Raw genomic sequence first — 5,743 nt, 5'->3', positions numbered from 1 at the left:
ACTCAAGCAAAAATATTTTAACTTATGGAATAAGCGCGTAGAAGAATTGTCTTATGGTTTTAGACCGATTTGATGAAATGACGCTAAAAGAATTTAAGCACATTATCATAAGAAAAATGATTTTAGAAAATAATGTGCAGGATTACTTATAAATTCAGGCTCAATTAATGGATGAGGGAAGTCTGCGCATATTGTATTATCAACAAAAGATGTGTAACTGTCTGTGGTTTCGTTTGTAAGAGTTGGTGAATCTAACAACCAAAAAAAGCATGGATGTGGGGTGAACCTCCAAACTGAAATTGGACTTTAATAGCATAATTAGCTACTTGGCCAATAGGACTACTCTTATGAAGCAAAATTTATCTAAAGAAATTCTCTACTCTGTATTGAAAGTGCCTTGCAGTTAAAACTGGGTTTTGATTAAGAATACTACAACGGCTAAAATAATCCAATTCGTTACTGCTAACATCAATGTTATTTAATTTTCCTATTATCACTAACAGTTCATCCCATCTTAAATCTGCACATGACAGAGTAAGGAAGTATGATGGCAATCCTAACTGTTTAACCATTGGTAAAACATTGTAAAGAAAATGTTTTAAATAAGCAGGTGTTCCTTTAATACAGTTCATAAATTGATAACATTGACCTTCACAAACAAAAGAACGAAGTGTTTCATGAAAATTAATTTGCAACTGCACAGCCGTTATTGTGCCCTTTACCTTTTTTGTTGCAATAATTATTAGATTAAGCAAATTTGACTGTTGCATTACATAATGAGCAAAAAATATATAATCAGCATTTGAAAACAAACGCTGGCTGAAATATTTAGTCGCTGTCAAGTACACTGGTCTAGCAACCTTATAACACAAATTTTCCAGAGGGAAGTAAAAAGGGAAATGCAAGCTCCTCGCAGTATTGGTCAGAAAAAAAAGATTGTGGTTGTTTATTCTCACCAGGAGCAAAATCTAAAACCTCATCATCTGGATTTTGGAAATTTGGTATAACACACATTTCATCGCTACTTGCACAATTCATACTTTCTTTCATTTTCAGCTTCTAAATTGTCATCATTAATGTCAACTGTTACTGAAAATTCATTTGTGTCAACCATAGCATCTGTATCACATAAACTTAAAAATTCCTGAGTTATATTATCCATTCTTATCAGCACATCTGAGTAGAATTGAAATTTTTCAAATATTGCAGGGCTTCGTTTAAAAACTACTTTGAAACACAATATGGCTTTGAGAATCCAACTTTCTCTTCAGTTTGACACACAATACACTACTACTATCTATACCCTGAGGAAGACTGTTATTAACGGCTTCTACTTAAATAGGAACATTCCAAATAGTACCTTTTATCTTTTGTTGTTGACCTGTAGGCATAACAGCTATTTTTTAAAATAATATTCTTTTTGAAATCAGAATTTGCTCAACTCTGTTTAAACATTGAATTTCATTAGGAAGATCAACAATATTTAACTTATTACAAACAGCCTGCGGGGTATCTCAGCTTTTTTGAAATACTTATCGCAAGTTATGTAAATGTAAGCATGAGAATCAAAGCATAGAACATCGGTAAACACAAAGTATAAACTTCATAATTGTTTTTGCTAAATGATTTCACAGTTTTCTTGTAAAGGCTCCTATTACAAACTATGCAGACATAGTAGGGGCCATTCTGAATACCTTTTGGGAAATTTAAAATGCAATCATTTATTGTTTTAGCACTTTTTTGTTTGCGCTTAGCATCAGCATTGTTATATGTATTTGTTTTCTCCTTATTGGAAACAGTTGCCTTTCGTTTTCTAGATTGCTCCCTGTTGTGTTCTGTTGCTTGCTGTTTTTTTAGGTCTTTGCTTATTCTCCTTAGTTGCATGCTGCTTTTTAGCTTTCTTCTTGTTGGAATCAGTTGCATGTCTTATTTTTACATTTTTCCTTGTTGGCTTCCGTTGCCATGCGTAAACGACACTTTTCTATATTGACTTTGTTAGAATATAGTCGAGAAAGACTTACTTCTTCATCTGAATCAATACTTATGTATTGTAATTCATATGGCTAATCAACTGTCGTTAGATCAATGTAGGTTGTATGAAGGTATATTTCTAAATCTCTCTTTCTTTGGAATTCCATTAAAGAACAAAAACCATCAGGTGTTGTTTGACCGCACTTATTTTTGGTGTGAGAATCAAACAAGTAGACACAGTTCTTTTTAGGGAGTTTCGCAACACAAATAAATCTATGTATGTAGGTATGTTTTTTTTTCAGAGATTTGTTTAGTTTATCTGCTTTCGTAATGATGTTGAAAAAGAAACTGCATACAAGCTACAACAAGCACAATGTTTTCCAGCACTTTCGCCGAACATAGAATGGAATTGATTAAACGATCCATGAGTAATTTTCAGGAGAGACATCTTACATTTTAATCCAATTCACACCACATGTGCCTCTAGCACAGAAGCAGTTTTTTATATATAATATAACATATATATTAATTATAATAATTGTACTTTTATGGTGCAACATAGCTGCACTAGCTCTTATGGTGCGACAATGGTACAACAAAGCTGCACTAGCTTTTATGGTGCAACAAAGCTTCACCAGCTTTTATGGTGCCACAAAGCTGCACTAGCTAAAGAAAAGAACAACAAGCACTGGGTAAATTACCGCTGATAATTCGACGATATATTGCGAGGGAAAATTATAAAACTAAAAAAACTGTAATTTGACTTGGTCAATCTGACTTCGTCGTGTAGTTCTTTGAGAAATCATGGTATATTCGATGAAAATACATTCTGTAATATAGACGCATTCAAATATAGCTCATCGTTTGTCCATGGTTTCCGCATAGCAAATTTCGTGAGTCACTTACACCGTGTCCAAAACTGCGAAGATCGTAGTCGCAGAAGCTTGGATTTGAAACACGAATCTCCACCTCGTTACAACCGCGAATAAATAAAAAATAAAAACTTTGCATAGCTATATGAAGTATATATTCTAAAATAAAAGTTAAAATTTTAACTGGATATTTTTAAAACTGATTAGGAAAATTCTGAAAATTTCAGAATACAAATCTTGTTATGTATTAACTTGTCAATTCAAAGATAATAAGTTCTGAACGAACTCAATTTGAATGATGAAATAGTTCATTGTTAAATAATTCAGCAATAAGCAGGTAAATATTTCATTATTTAAGCCTTCAAAATTTACTCTCTTGTTGAGAATGCTTTGAAAATGCTAATGGTGCACGGTTTGATAACAGCTGATCTGAAAAAGAAAGCACGTTTTAAAAATGAAAAACAAGAATACAAATTTGTCATAAACTGAAATAACACCAATTTGTTTATTTATTAGCTCTTTAACCTCTTTTTGACTCTTTGATTTGAAAAGGGAATTTATTAGAAAGATACAAATTAATGCCATGTAATGCAAAACGTATATTATATATATAAATGTATGTATATAAAATTTATTCAATCTGGTTTTTGATACCTTTGTTAAACAGGTAACATATTAAGCAGGCAATACACGATTTTTAAAGCCGTGGACAAAACAGGATTTATTTTGTTGAGATCGATTAGAGAATTAAAAAAAATTGACTGTTTATTATCCTTTTTTGATCCGAATTCTCGAATTAAAAGTTTTTTCAATGGAAACTTTTTGAGGAAATTAATTGTTTCGTTTGATAAATCCAAAAAGTTGGAAATCTAACTTCTGAAATTTAGATTGACAAATTGAAATCAACAGGTTCAAACAAAAAAGGGTAAACACGGAATTATTAAATCTGCTGACTTGATAAATCGATGGTCCTTTTTGTAAGACTTCTAAAAATGAAGTTTTAATACTTTGTGTTACTTTGGGTGAGTTCAAGTAACATTTCCAAGCAAATTAGGCACTAAGGAGAACAGGTAATTAGTCAGTAAAAAAATAGTTAGCTGTTTTCAATAGCATGGTAGCTTAGTGGTTACAAGCCATGTTTGTGCGGGAGAACGAAATTCCATTCCCCGTAACGCAATTTCTCTCACATACCCAAACAGCATGAGGAATCAGAAACTGTTCAAGTTATAGAGAGCTTCGGGTAATAGAGTCTTCGGAGTATTTCCAAGCTTTTGTATAAATTTAATATACTTTAATACCAAAGAATCGTGTTTATGCTTTGTCCTAATGACATATGAATCATTTAAGACCCCCTCGCACATGTAAATATGAAAAAAATCGAATCAGTTTAGACTTTGAAGATGAAAAAGGTTTACAATACAGCAAGCTGCACTGAAGGATCTTGTCTACAGGGACGGTAGATTTACGTTTGCAGAGCCAAAAAAATGCAAAAAAAACGGCTTGTCTCATATAAAGTTTTAGATACATGTCACGACACTGCAGTTAAGGGAAAATACCCAAAGAGAGCAAAAAAAGGTTAAGTTAAGGAGAGATTCGAGTTATGGGTGTTCGAGTAATTGACAGTTATGAGAGTTTATTAGAAAATTCCCACCGTGCTGGCGAAATTATTTGAGAGTAAGAGTTGGAGTTACAGAGAGTCCACTGTATATACAATGCGTACAGTATAACTAATACAACTAATTATACAATATATTTTTTTACTCACATTTCCACACTTTTCTTCGTTATTAATTTTCCCATAGCCATCTATACCTATATAGACCCACATATATTTATATAGATAGTCTGCCACTTGTTGATAAGGAAATTAGAAACAAAAAGATTGTAGTTGAAGGTATTGATTATGTAATTCATTTTTTTATATTTACCTTAAATGTCTCTTTAATAATAGCCGTATTCCGTCTGTCTGTGTGTCCGCGAAAGCCGCGTCCCGTAACGGAAACACGAATATTTGTAAATTACGCGCCGATACCAAATGCGATATATTTTTACCGACTTTGTTTTGACCGCTCGCGCGTGGAATACCATTCACAACGCCTGATTCTTTAAAAAAACCAAGATTTTCGCGACAAGAAAGAATCCAAGATCTTCGCGGAACAAAGGCTATTTTGATAATGGTCGTGTTTGTGGTCAGTGTGTGAGGTTTGTAGGCCTGTTTGACTTTTTTATCTTCTAAAAGCCTTATATATTTGTAATATTTGTTTTCTGTTTGTTTTCAATGTTAGGATAAATATATTGTCACGTTTTTTAGCAACGTACAGATCTTAAACGCACCAGTTTTAGGATGTTTGGCTAGGAACGAAGATTAGCTAGCTATAGCTACTAGCTAGCTAGAGCTTCACTTATTGCTATTCTGTTTGGTATAAGAGCTTTTTATCATAGCCAACATTTATTTTTATGTTGAGGCTGTGGCTATTTAGCTAGCTCCTTAAAAAGTGAAAGTATAAAATGCAGTTTGGCTACAACAATATTCTTAAGCAATATATAATTTTTATGCTAAATGCAGTTAGCTAGCTAGGTATAGCTACATATTTTATTTTTCTGCAAACTTTTTCTGCAAATGAAATGGCTGAGCGATTGTTTTGGCTGGACGAGTAACGACAGGCTGTTCCCTGTGTTTTTATTTAAACCGAAGTTGCAATGAACATTTTTGGAAAAGGGTAATACGCCTTATGCGCCTGTTCAACCGTGTTTAACTGTACTAAGCGGTTAGCCCAGTGGTAAAAACAGACTGTTTTTTGTAAAAGGCTGTTACGCCTATGGGCATGTGCAACACCGTTTACCTGTATATACTAAGGTCAGCCCACCACTGTGACAATTAATTTTTAAACTTTCTTGGG

The sequence above is a fragment of the Hydractinia symbiolongicarpus genome, chromosome 4 (genome assembly GCF_029227915.1).
Source record: "Hydractinia symbiolongicarpus strain clone_291-10 chromosome 4, HSymV2.1, whole genome shotgun sequence".
NCBI classification, from domain to species: Eukaryota; Metazoa; Cnidaria; class Hydrozoa; order Anthoathecata; family Hydractiniidae; genus Hydractinia; species Hydractinia symbiolongicarpus.
This window is presented reverse-complemented; position numbering follows the sequence as displayed.